Raw genomic sequence first — 14047 nt, 5'->3', positions numbered from 1 at the left:
TCTGGAGAACGTGGTCAAAGCATCTAGATTAACTGGGTTTAGAAGGGCAAGTTCCTAGAGGAAAAGTCCATAAATCATTATTAACCACTTAGACTTGGGAAAGCCCCACTTTTCCCTGGACTTATAATGTAGTTGTCCAATATTTATTTTATTGTATTCATGTATTTATGTTATGTTGTAAACTGCCTTGAAGCCTTTCAGGAGATGTGGCCTATAAATTTGTAAAAATAAAAACAGGATCTACTCTTTGCGATCTGCTAACCCAAAGTGTTCACTATCAGACAGGAAGCTCGATAAACCTATGGTCTGACTCAACATGGTACATCTTATGTTCCTTACCTCTAGGCTACCTCAAGTATTTGAGATTAGGACAGTAAAAAGTCTCAGCTTGCTAGCAGGACAGTCACCTACTTATTAACAGTCAGGGCCACATTAACCCTTGCTTGCTGAACTGGAGATACACCTATAGTGATAATCATGAGTACTTTATTGTTCAAAATTAGCCAAAAATCTGTTTACCAATTCCAATGGCACCTGGATTTTTTGCTACCCTGCTAGAAATTGTTCTAACAATATACTGTAAGCCTGTACCATAGATTGTATTTATTTTCAAACTTTTCAATACCACAAAGAAAAAACTGATCAAAGCTGTTTAAAACATAATAAATACAATCAAAAATCATAAATCAATTTAAAATCACACAGTACATTCCCAAAGGATATAAAAACTAAACAAATCAACCAGGCCTATTATAGTCTTGGAAAGAGCCATGCTTTAACTTTTTTCTAAATGGTAAGTAATTAGCCTCCACCCTAATGTCCAATGGTGCCGAGTTCCAGTGCCCAGAGTCACACACTGAAAACATCCTATTTCTAAACATCACCTTTATAATTTATTTAAACCTATGCACTACAAACAGAAGGCCATTTGCTGATCATAAATTACGAATGAGTATACCTCTGTACTTGTCTGCATATATAACTAGCACCTCATCCTGGATCACCTTATATATCAGGGTGATGATCTTAAATTTTATGCTTTCCCTAATGGGGAGCCAGTATAATTCATTTAAAAGGGGTCTAGCATTGAGTATTGTGAATGAGAAACAATAGTGCAGTATTATGCACACCATAACAACTGACTGAAGAGCTCCTTGATAAACACTTAAAAAAAAATTGGGGGTTAGAACACTCTTCAGGATAAATGGGCATGTATAGCAGCCATATATTTATATAAATTCAGCTATATACAGATCATTTCTAGGTAATTTGATCCATAAGGCTCAGACAAATGATTATTTTTTAAATCCTTGACTATCTGAAAAATAAAAATTTTTGTTCAGTTTGTTAATTGCACATTTAGTTCCAATTACAGGTTACATTTTGGGTTTAGAAATACACAAGCCAAATCAGGGAAAAAAGTATTATTGTGCATGGATATGCAAAAGGATTCTTCTTAGGAATATTAGATGTTTTAGTCTAAATCAGGCTAGCAAGAAGGGTAATGTGGATACCACGCAATGAATCTCTCTTCTGTTCAAATATTATTCAGGCTGTAAAATTCAGAATCAAAACACTTGCAAGAAACATTTTTACTCAAATTTCTGCAAAGCAGAACGGTTATATGAAATTCTGCAATAATCAAATTCAGAAACAGATGAAATCATTTTCCAGTCTATCCGCATTTATCACCACTTCATTGTACCTAGTTTATTATTTTCTCTGCAAACACCTGCAAACACCTTAATTTTCAGATTTTACTCTTTCCTGTTATCTGTAATCTCACCTTCCCATGTATTCCATCCTTTTTCCCTCTCTTATCTGATCTCTTTTCTCTATGCCCTTTTATCTCATCCTTCTACCTTAACTGTTCTTCTCCATCCTTTCCACACCTCACCTTCCTCAGGGCCTTTCCAAGCTGAAGCAGCTGCATCAGTGCCGGAGGCCCTCTTATATCCTGATTAGCCTCTGCAGTTCTCAGCAACAGCAAGTCAGAAGGGATTCAAGACTTCCTCCACTGTAGGTCTGCTCTCCTTTCAATAACTTGTTGGCAAGAACACTGCCCTGCCCTGAAATGCGAGCTTTTCAAGATGTTCTCTCTCCACCAGCACTTGGCAACAGCTGGAGAAAGGGAAAATGTGCACAGCTGCTAATGTTGTGCCTGCTCAGCATTGCATCATGAGTTTGCCTAGTTTTCTCCAATACAACAGTAAGCAAACAGACAAAAAAAAAAAAAAGACTTCAGACACTCAACATGCACAGGTTGGAGGAAAAAAAAGGAGAGGTAACATCATAGAAACTTTCAAATATTTGACAGGCTACAATAGAATACAGGAAGGTGAGATTTTCCACAGAAAAGAAATTCTTGGAAAAGAGGTCATGGTACGAAGTTGCAGGGAAGAAGTTTCACAGGAACACTTCTTTACTTGAGATGTGGTAGATGCCTACAATAGCCTACTAGCGGAGTGAATGGTGACCAGAACCATGACAATCTATACATGCTGGGTACAGACACAGAGCACAGTGGTAAGGGCATGTGAGGGATGGGTGTCCTCCAACAGGAAGAACAAATAAAGGAGGGAGGCTTGAGTGCTTTCTCAGTCATATAGCAGTACTGGGCTATCTAGATGGCTAGAGAAATCTGCATGGAGTGGTCATGATTATAACCTTATCAATGAGCATTCTTTGTACAGATATAGAGGAACGTGGTAAGAACAAGGTTGAGAAGTCAGGTAAAGACATGGGGAAGTGCTGGAGATAGTTTAAATATGGGAATTTATATGCTCACCTACTCAAGTGGTAGAAAACTGGAGAAAACAATTGAGCAGACTAGATGGGCCAATTGGTTACAGCTGAAGTAAAAGCCCCAACTGCTAGTGGAGAGGTGGAAGAGGGAAGTGACCTCAGAAAACAGCAGGATGAGGTTCTGAAGATACACTGCCTCCCCACAGACAGAATTTGCCTCGAAAACCAACTGAGGCTACTCGGCTTACCACCAGCGCCTTACCGCTTCTCTCTCCAGGACCAGCTGCCGTGGCCCCCGCAAGGGCTTACCCCGCCCAACCGCTGACATCATAGCATGCGGGATAAAGGCACGAACTCTCACCTTCATAAAAAGCCCGACTCAGGCAGAGTTTTGCTCAATTGAGCTGCTTCAGGGGCTATTCAAAACCACAGTTGATGCCGGTGGTTGCCTGCAGCAGCAGTTCAGCTTTCTTGAGTACACACCACAAGTTTGATGCGTCGGCACGATCGCTTCTTAGCAACCGGAAAAGTGCTGTTGACAGCCCGCCCATCCGCTGACATCAAAGCGCGTGGGAAAAAGGCACGAGCCAGGCGTCTGAGGCGCCACAACTATAATTTTTTGTGCAACTATAATTCATAATCACATATTTCTTCAAAAAAAGCGATATCAGTACTTGTGGACATAGACTATAAGAACATAAGAAAATGCCATACTGGATCAGACCAAGGGTCCATCAAGCCCAGCATCCTGTTTCCAACAGTGGCCAATCCAGGCCATAAGAACCTGGCAAGTACCCAAAAACTCAGTCTATTCCATGTTACCATTGCTGATGGCAGTGGCTATTCTCTAAGTGAACTTAATAGCAGGTAATGGACTTCTCCTCCAAGAACTTATCCAATCCTTTTTTAAACACAGCTATACTAACTGCACTAACCACATCCTCTGGCAACAAATTCCAGAGTTTAATTGTGCGTTGAGTAAAAAAGAACTTTCTCCGATTAGTTTTAAATGTGCCCCATGCTAACTTCATGGAGTGCCCCCTAGTCTATTATCCAAAAGAGTAAATAACCAATTCACATCTACCCGTTCTAGACCTCTCAATTTTAAACATCTCTATCATATCCCCCCCTCAGCCGTCTCGTCTCCAAGCTGAAAAGTCCTAACCTCTTTAGTCTTTCCTCATAGGGGAGCTGTTTCATTCCCCTTATTCTGGTAGCCCTTCTCTGTACCTTCTCCATTGCAATTATATCTTTTTTGAGATGCGGCGACCAGAATTGTACACAGTATTCAAGGTGCGGTCTCACCATGGAGCGATACAGAGGCATTATGACATTTTCCGTTTTATTCACCATTCCCTTTCTAATAATTCCCAACATTCTGTTTGCTTTTTTGACTGCCGCAGCACACTGAACCGACGATTTCAATGTGTTATCCACTATGACGCCTAGATCTCTTTCTTGGGTTGTAGCACCTAATATGGAACCCAACATTGTGTAATTATAGCATGGGTTATTTTTCCCTATATGCATCACCTTGCACTTATCCACATTAAATTTCATCTGCCATTTCGATGCCCAATTTTCCAGTCTCACAAGGTCTTCCTGCAATTTATCACAATCTGCTTGTGATTTAACTACTCTGAACAATTTTGTATCTGCAAATTTGAGTCTTACTCGTCATATTTCTTTCCAGATAATTTATAAATATATTGAAAAATAAGGGTCCCAATACAGATCCCTGAGGCACTCCACTGTCCACTCCCTTCCACTGAGAAAATTGTCCATTTAATCCTCTCTGTTTCCTGTCTTTTAGCCAGTTTGCAATACACAAAAGTACATCGCCACCTATCCCATGACTTTTTACTTTTCCTAGAAGCCTCTCATGAGGAACTTTGTCAAACGCCTTCTGAAAATCCAAGTATACTACATCTACCAGTTCACCTTTATCCACATGTTTATTAATTCCTTCAAAAAAGTGAAGCAGATTTGTGAGGCAAGACTTGCCTTGGGTAAAGCCATGCTAACTTTGTTCCATTAAACCATATCTTTCTATATGTTCTGTGATTTTGATGTTTAGAACACTTTCCACTATTTTTCCTGGCATTGAAGTCAGGCTAACCGGTCTGTAGTTTCGCGGATCGCCCCTGGAGCCCTTTTTAAATATTGGGGTTACATTTGCTATCCTCCAGTCTTCAGGTACAATGGTTGATTTTAATGATAGGTTACAAATTTTTACTAATAGGTCTGAAATTTCATTTTTTAGTTCCTTCAGAACTCTGTGGGGTATACCATCTGGTCCAGGTGATTTACTACTCTTCAGTTTGTCAATCAGGCCTACCACATTTTCTAGGTTCACCGTGATTTGATTCAGTCCATCTGAATCATTACCCATGAAAACCTTCTCCATTACGGGTACCTCCCCAACATCCTCTTCGGTAAACACCGAAGCAAAGAAATCATTTAATCTTTCCGCTATGGCCTTATCTTCTCTAAGTGCCCCTTTAACCCCTCAATCATCTAACGGTCCAACTGACTCCCTCACAGGCTTTCTGCTTCGGATTTATTTTAAAAAGTTGTTACTGTGAGTTTTTGCCTCTACAGCCGACTTCTTTTCAAATTCTCGCTTAGCCTGTCTTATCAATGTCTTACATTTAACTTGCCAACGTTTATGCTTTATCCTATTTTCTTCTGTTAGTTCCTTCTTCCAATTTTTGAATGACAATCTTTTGGCTAAAATAGCTTCTTTCACCTCCCCTTTTAACCATGCCGGTAATCGTTTTGCATTCTTTCCACCTTTCTTAATGTGTGGAATACATCTGGACTGTGCTTCTAGAATGGTATTTTTTAACAATGACCATGCCTCTTGGACATTTTTTACTTTTGTAGCTGTTCCTTTCAGTTTTTTTCTAACAATTTTTCTCATTTTATCAAAGTTTCCCTTTTGAAAGTTTAGCACGAGAGCCTTGGATTTGCACACTGTTCCTCTTCCAGTCATTAAATCAAATTTGATGATATTATGATCACTATTGCCAAGCGGCCCCACCACCGTTACCTCTCTCACCAAGTCCTGTGCTCCACTGAGAATTAGATCTAAAATTGCTCCCTCTCTCGTCGGTTCCTGAACCAATTGTTCCATAAAGCTATCATTTATTCCATCCAGGAACGTTATCTCTCTAGCGTGTCCAGATGAGTTCAATCCACTTCGTCAAAATACATTTTTTCACCACTAAGCATACCTTGGAAAAAAAAAAGCACGTTATCATGATTCAATGATACATCACCCACGTCATTATGCAGTAAACAAAAGGAGACAGACCATTTAATTTCCACAGCAAACAACTTGGTTAACCAGCAACGCACAGCTTCCCATAGCCCTCGTATAGGAGGGCAGTCCCAGAGGCAATGAATTAGGGTGGCACACTTCTCATCGCATTTCAGACACTTAGCCGTGGGTACAATGTGCATAAAATAAGCTTTCGCCGGGGAAATAATGGTTCGATGAAAAATGCGCTGCTGCATTTCCCGGTATGTAACATTATTCGTCCATATAACATGCAGCGAGCATACGTTCAGTAAGATCCTCCCTGCAGTCCCGGGACCATTTCACTCCCCTGGTAGAAAATATAAGCTGTGGCAAAGCATTCATATAAAATTTATATAATAATGATAGGGAACCTTTATTTGCTTCTAGAATAGAGATCAAAGCTCTACTGGAGGGATTTTCAATAGGTCCAGCAACATTCCTAAATATAGTGGTACACGTATCACGTATGTAACCATATAGCAAAAATTGAGATGGTGTGAGACCAAGAACACTCTGACACTGATCAAAGGTATACACCTTATTGGCTTGCCAATCAATAACTTCTTTCAGTCGCCAATTAGGCATGGCACGGAAAGTGTGCCGCCGGGGCAGAATTGCCAAGGAAGTGGACGGACGTCCCCTCAAAGGGTAGTACATCGAGTATTGAACAGGCAGATGCAAAGTTTTTCTCGTCAATTCCCACACCTTCCGGACAGTACGAATTAAAGTATATTGCATATGGTGCGGTAACAAATCCTTTGTGGGGAGATGGAGTACAAGAGAAGGATCAAAAGGGGCACATATATTCGCTATCATTCCTCCATCTGTGTAAGCGGAAGACTGGTTACACCAGTCCCCTAGAAATCGCAGGTTAGCTGCCCAAGTATAAACTTTAAAGTCTGGCAGGCCATAGCCTCCAAGCGTCTTTGGGGCACACAAAGTACTCAGGGATAACCTTGCCCTGCCCCCTCGCCATAAGAAATCAGTGAGTAATTTCTGCAAACAGATTCTATCCTTGGATTTCCAAAAATATGGCACCATTAAGAAAAAATATAGTATCTTAGGGGCTATAACCATTTTTATGACCGCTATACGGCCTTGTAATGAAAGCGGAAGTGACCTCCAGCCGTGTAGCTGTCTTCTAACTTTATCCAATAGCGGGGGAATATTAAGGCCATACCATTGAGCCGGACGTCTATGAATTCTAATCCCCAGATATTTAAGGGAGTCCGTCGCCCACCGCACCGGGAAATTGGGCCAGTGATTCTCTAAGGTACCCAGTAGGTCTAAGGCTTCGGTCTTATCTAGATTAAGTTTAAACCCAGATACCTGCTGATAGATCTGAAAAATGTTGATAGCAGCTGGCAAGGACTTCTTGGCCTCTGTCAATAATAATAATATATCGTCAGCGAAGAGTAGAGTTAAAAAAGATTGCGATCCTATCGACATACCCACCACCTCAGGAGTCTGTCCAAGCTTATGTACCAAGGGTTCCACAGTTAGAATAAATAAGAGGGGTGACAAGGGGCACCCCTGTCTCTTGCCCCGAGCCAAATGAAACTCCTCAGATAAGAAACCATTCACTAAAATACGAGCAGTGGGGTTAGAATACAGTAAGGTTATATACTCATATTTTCCCTATAAATCCCATTTTTCCCAAGACTGCCTTGAGAAAGGGCCATGCCACCCGATCAAACGCTTTTTCCGCGTCGCAGGACACTATCAGTGGGTGGGGGGAGTTTCTTAGATAACTCTCTTCTATAGCAGTTAACACCTTATGTATATTGACAGTAGATCTTCGACCATGGACAAAACCAACCTGTCCCGGACCCACCAGGGAAGGCATAATTGTCTTCAACCTGTTAGCCAAAATTTTTGCATATAATTTGATGTCTAAATTCAACAAGGAGATCGGGCGGTAAGAGGCGGTCAAAGTTGGATCCCTGCCTGGTTTGGGCAAGACCACTATCGTGGCCGCTCGCATAGTGATCGGCATGGCCCCTTCCCCCGCAATACATTCAAATAAAGCCGATAACAGAGGCGCTAAGTCATCCCGTAAGGCCTTGTAAAAAATTGCAGTCAGACCATCCGGGCCTGGGGCTTTGTTGTCTGCGAGAGAGTGAATCGCTGTCAATACCTCCGACTCCTGAATAGCCTCGTTAAGAGAGGAAAGTTGTGACGGAGAGAGCCTGGGCAGAGATATAGACTCTAAAAAATTCGCTATATCCATCTGTTGTACCTTTTCCTCTGAATAGAGTTGGTGGTAGTATTCCACGAATACCTGGGCAATATCTTGGGAACTCGTTTTTACCTGACCCCCAGACGTTTTAATGTTAGAAATAAATTTAGAAGATTCTTGGGCCTTTAACAAATTGGCAAGGAGCTTTCCCGCTTTATTCCCATGATGGAACAAGGTGAACTGCCCATGTCGCAGAGACCGTGTAGCCCTATCATGCAACAACGTATTCAGCGCGGTTTGCATCACTCGGAATCGGGAGTAAGCTGCCCCACTGCCATCTCTAGTCAAAATACGTTTCAAACTATTCATAGATTTTTCAAGTGCCAAAATCTCCTTGTCCATCCTTTTCTTTTTATATTTAACGTAGCTGATTATTTCCCCCCTCATTACTGCTTTCGCAGTTTCCCAAAGTAAGACCAGTTGGCTTTTATGGGCAAGGTTAAAGGAAAGAAATTCCTTCCACTTTAGGCGAAGATAGGCAGGAAACTCCGGATCCCTTAATAAATGACCTGGGATACGCCATTGAGTAGGGGGGAGGTCCGTTCCAGAAGACATGTCCCCTGTGACCGGACAATGGTCTGAAATCACTAAGTTTTGGATATTAGATTTGGTGAATCTAGAAAAGATAGACTCTGATATTAACAAGTAATCAATTCTAGTATACGTGGGATGAGCCTTCGCAATATGGGTGAACTCTATTTCACCCGGATGGAGAGTTCTCCATAAGTCCAAGAGTTTCAATTGCCTGCACAAATAAGCAGGGCCTTTGTGTTTGCTACTAGCCTGTAGAGGGCGGGTGGGTTTTCTGTCAAGAGTAGGATCAACAATAAAATTTAAATCCCCCCCCCAATATAATTGGAAAATCGCCGAGCAGTATTAAGTCCGTTGACAGTTTAACAAAAAAGGCATGGTCGTAGCTGTTTGGGGCATACACCGAAACTAAAATAATCGGAGACCCCCATAGTATTCCCACCACCGCCACGTATCGCCCCTCTGAGTCAGTGATCACCTTGTTGGCTTGAAATGGTATTGAATGATGTACTAAAATGGCTACGCCTCTACTCTTAGATGTACCCGCAGATTGGAAAACCTGAGCAATCCCCTGTTTGTTTAACTTCAAAGCTTCTTTTTCCACTAAGTGTGTCTCTTGCAAAAAAATTATTTTCGCTTGCATGCGTTTTAGTCGAGTCAACACCTTGGTGCGTTTCACGGGGGTGCCTAAACCTGCAACATTCCAGGTCACAAAAGTAGTAGCAGCCATCATACAGATTTAACCAGAAATAGCAGCAGCCCTCCCGGTACAGTAGACCCCCCTCCCAAGGCCCCAGCAAGCCCACTGAACCTCAAATAAGAATACAAAAGCCATGAAAGTCTTCCTTTGACCCACCACACATTGTTTCCCTGTCTGAAATAGAGCAACACATTCATACCAGCACACACAAACCCATCTCCCCTCCCTTCACCCTCCCCCCACCCTCCCCCACCCCACACCAGCCCCCAGCCATATGGTGGGGATTTATCCCCAGTCAATCCCTTATTCTCACTCCCCTGAAGGGAAGACATGGATCACTGCGGTAGGGGATGCGCTCGTGTCCCCCCCAGCCTCTGAGAAAACATCAGGCGGTTCCGCTCAAGAGACCCCTGCTATACCTAACCAACTCTGGAGCAAGAAATATTCTAGGGTCCTCGGGCTAGAGAAACTTGGAGTATAGAGGTGGGCAGGCAAGAAATGACATACCCTCCCTAAAGTAAAACCTGTAGTATCAGAGAAAAGTATAAGTACTTAAATGCCGCCAGTGTGAACCACATGTAAACACAAAAATACATTTGAATTGCAGGGTACTGATCATACAATTTGTTAATACAGCCTGCACTAGATTTAAGGAACACAAAGAGTAAAGAACATGACCCCACAGTCAAATCTTCACGTAGATGAAGCAGGCTTATCCCGCGGGATACCCGCTACGAATTCTTTAGCTCCATTGGGGTGTTCAAAGATATGAGTGACTCCTTGGACCGCTATGCGAAGTTTAGCGGGGTACATCAAAGCAAAACGAATGCCGCGGGAAAACAGCTCTGTGCAAATTGGAGAAAATTCCTTGCGCTGTAAGGAAACGCGAGTAGAGAAATCTTGAAAAATTAAGACTTTTTTGTTCTCAAAGGTTATACCTCGATTTTTCCGGTAATACTGCAGAATTTGCATTTTATCGCCATAGTTTAGAAAACGAGCAATAATGACTCTAGGCCTCTGTGACGCAGCACTCTCCATTTTCCTGCCAATTCGATGAGCACGCTCTATGAGACCTTTGGCGTTCGGCAGAGAAGGGATGTGGGCCTTCAGCCACGTACCTAGGATCTGGGGCAACTCCTGGTCCGCCAACGATTCTGCAAGACCCACAAACCGCAGGTTGTTCCGTCGACTTTGGTTCTCTAAGTCATCGAGTTTTTCATCCCGGATCGCCGCTGCTTTCTCTAAGGCCTCCATCTTTTTTTCCAAGGCACCCACGTCATCTTCAAGGAGTGCTATGCGGCCCTCCGCTTTCTCAATCCGCCCATCCATCTCTCCCAGAGCTGAGCGCACCTCTGCAATTTGCTCTGATATTTGGTGGAGCCTGCTGTCTAGTGCGCTAACCACAGCTTGAGAGATTTTTTCCTCCAGTGAGTTGTCCGAGGCAGACTGAGGAGAGGAAGGCATGGCAGCCATTTTGGGCTCTGGTCCCTTCGGTTTCTCCCGATCTCGACGGACAAGTCTGGAGGCCATAGACGAACAAAAAACCCACGTCTGATTACAAAGTGGTGCAGAATCCGTCAGCAGTTCTCAGGGTAAGCCTCTGAGGCGTTCAAAAGTTGATTAAGTCCCCCGTAACGGGAATTTGAGGCTGGCTGGGGACGGAGCTCGATATGCACGCAGCCTATCGAGCCCACCACATCACGTGATCTCAACACTCAACTCTTTAAAAGTCTGGAGAACACTCAGATCTGCAGACTTTTAAAAAAATAAACACTACCTACTGCTACCTTATTGACTGACTAATACAAACAGTCTAACTTGTTTATTCACTGCCTACCTACTGCTGCCTTATTGACTGACTAAAAATACAAACAGTCTAACTTGTTTATTCAATGCCTACCTACTGCTACCTTATTGACTATTTAAAAATGAGGCACAGAACCAAATTTTAAAAAGTCACATATATTCATAATCACTGGTTATGTAACAAAATGCCAGGAAATGTAACTAAACTGAACAGTATTCTCTCTCTAGACCTAACCCCTCAAGATCCAATCCCAATCTCTTTCTCCCCAATGCTAAATGTTCCTTTTAAGGACTGGTTGGCTGTGTGCAAAATGTTTTGGTTACATTACCCTGTGAGCACTACTTTCTTTAATGTAAAAAGTCTATCACTTATGCTCACAGCAACCCAAGCCTTAAAGGGAACATTGGCTAAGTCCATCCCTTGCTTAAAATAATCACCTAATATCTACTAAAAGCAGTAAAAATAAAGTATGTATGAAAACATTTTCAGCAATAACATTCAAAACTTCTTTCAGCATGCAAGTGAAATTAATAAAGAGCAAAATTTTGTTAAAATAGAAACGAAGAAGGGATGGCCACAATGCCATTGATGAGAAGTACCATTTTCACAAGAAGAATTAAAGTTACAAGATAGAGCCTTACCAAAACAAAATAGAAAGGACAAAGTATAAATAGAAACGTGCCAACAATGGAAAAACAAACATTACTCTCAAAACATCAAGCAATAAAATCAAGACATAAAATATTCATAACATTAAAATCATACTAATAAAAGGAATGTTAAAACAGCCAAACATCCAATTTAAAAATAAATTATAAATTTCACAAAATACCATTAAAATATTTCAAAACAGCAGAAACATCAAGCATTACTCAATAATTAAAATAATGGATTTTAAAAACTCCTCTGAAACCCTGGGATCTTTTGATTTCCAGTCACCTTGCGATTTTGTGAACTGTAGGAAGGGAGGGTGGCACAAACTCTCTCTCATGCGGCTCCCAGTCTCTCTCACACACGCATACCCACAAGCTGGGTCCCAATCCCACTCTCACACAAGCTCTCTCTCATCTATATATTCTTACATGCTCTCCCTGGGATGTGAAGGCAGCAGCAGCAGCTACCTCCTTGGACCCATGCAAATAAGTCTGTGCACTCTGGACATACAGCATTGCCGACAATGAGGAGGAAAAGCTTATCACTTAAATTAGAGGTGGCCAAGCAGTGTCTCTTTGGACCACAAACTGCAGCTGAGAAGTGAACGCCTTCCATTTTTGGCTGACACTTGTCTGCAATTCTCCCCATTAACAGCTGCCAGTTTGTGGGTAGAAGTTGTAAATTTATAATTTCCACCCATGAATCGGCCACTGAGAAAGGAGAAGATCATAGAACGCAGCCGCGTTCATGTCCACCTCCCTTCCCCAAGCAATCCCCAGAGCCTGATAAGACAAAGACATGAGCAATGGGCTCTGCAATGCCCTATCTTGCGGTGTCCAAAGAAGAGGCCCAGAAGAGAAGGCCTTGAGCGAGTGTGTATGTATATGAGACAGTGTGCGTGAGCCTACATGTGTATGAAAGAGAGCGAGCCTGTGTGTGCATATATGAGAGAGAGAGAGAGAGCGAGAGCATCTGTGTCGAGCCTACATGTGTATGAGAGTGAGAAAGGGAGCCTGTGTGTGGGAAAGAGAGGGAGTGAGATCATGTGAGGGAGTGTACAATAGAATGAATGTGTGTGAGAGAGAAAACATAAGTTTACACAGTCCCCCTGCCCCTAATCCACAACAGTTTCAGGGTGAATGGAAATCAAGTTTCCAGGTATGGAGAGTAGAAGATTTTTTAAAATTCTTATTAGTTTTAATTTTGGGATATTATTTCATGTGTCTGCTGTTTTGAAATATTTTGTTTGCAAAATATTAGAACACATTTTTCTGAGCTATTTTAACATTTATTTTTTTTATTAGTATTGTTTTAATATTATGAATGTTTTACCCCTTGATTGTATTGCTTAATGCTTTGTGAGGAAAGCAGAGTTGCTTACCTGAAAATGGTGCTCTCAGATCAGCAGGATGTTAGTCTTCACTCATGAGGGTGACACTGGATGGAGCCTGGTCCAGAAATTTGATTTCAAAAGAATTCTAGAACTTTCAAACTTGCTCTACTGAGTATGTGCAGTTGTAGTTATCACCCTGCCCCCTAGGCAGAGTCCCTCAGTCTATGATATAGCTAATACATGGAGAAACCAACTCCCAGGGGAGGCGGGTGGGTTTCATGAGGACTAACATCATGCTGTCCTCGGAACAGCTGTTACAGGTAAGCAACTTTGCTTTCTCCGAGGACAAGCAGGATGGTAGTCCTCACACATGGGTGATTCCCAAGCTATAGAATGTCAGAGCAGGACAAAACAGGAAACCACACAGTGCTGAAAGCACCATCTCTCTCCCTTTTGCCTTTGAGGCAGCCAACCCACAAAGGGGTTTAGGCGGGAAAAGGAGTTGGGTTCTACAAAGAGAAAACAATAGAGTAGACCGACACAAAACCCCAATGCATAGCAGAGATGCCTAAGGCAGGGGAGTGATGCGAGTGCCAGCAAGAAACATACTCTGCATCACTGAAAACATTACAAGCAGGGTTTTGGATCAGAAAAACCCTGACAACAGTAGGTCTAGAATCTCCTGGATACAGGAAAAAGTCTAGAGATGTAAACAAGAGAAGGACTCTTGGACG

The 14047-nt window shown here is 42.2% G+C and overlaps 1 protein-coding gene across 1 annotated transcript in view; it reads right to left on the bottom strand.

Annotated features, from left to right (window-relative positions):
* UBXN2A (UBX domain protein 2A) overlaps positions 1 to 14047 on the bottom strand; it is an 89916-nt gene that overhangs the window by 34550 nt on the left and 41319 nt on the right. The gene's annotated exons all lie outside the window — the stretch shown is intronic.

This window comes from Rhinatrema bivittatum, chromosome 3 (assembly GCF_901001135.1).
Source record: "Rhinatrema bivittatum chromosome 3, aRhiBiv1.1, whole genome shotgun sequence".
In the NCBI taxonomy this organism is placed as follows: Eukaryota; Metazoa; Chordata; class Amphibia; order Gymnophiona; family Rhinatrematidae; genus Rhinatrema; species Rhinatrema bivittatum.
This window is presented reverse-complemented; position numbering and strand designations above follow the sequence as displayed.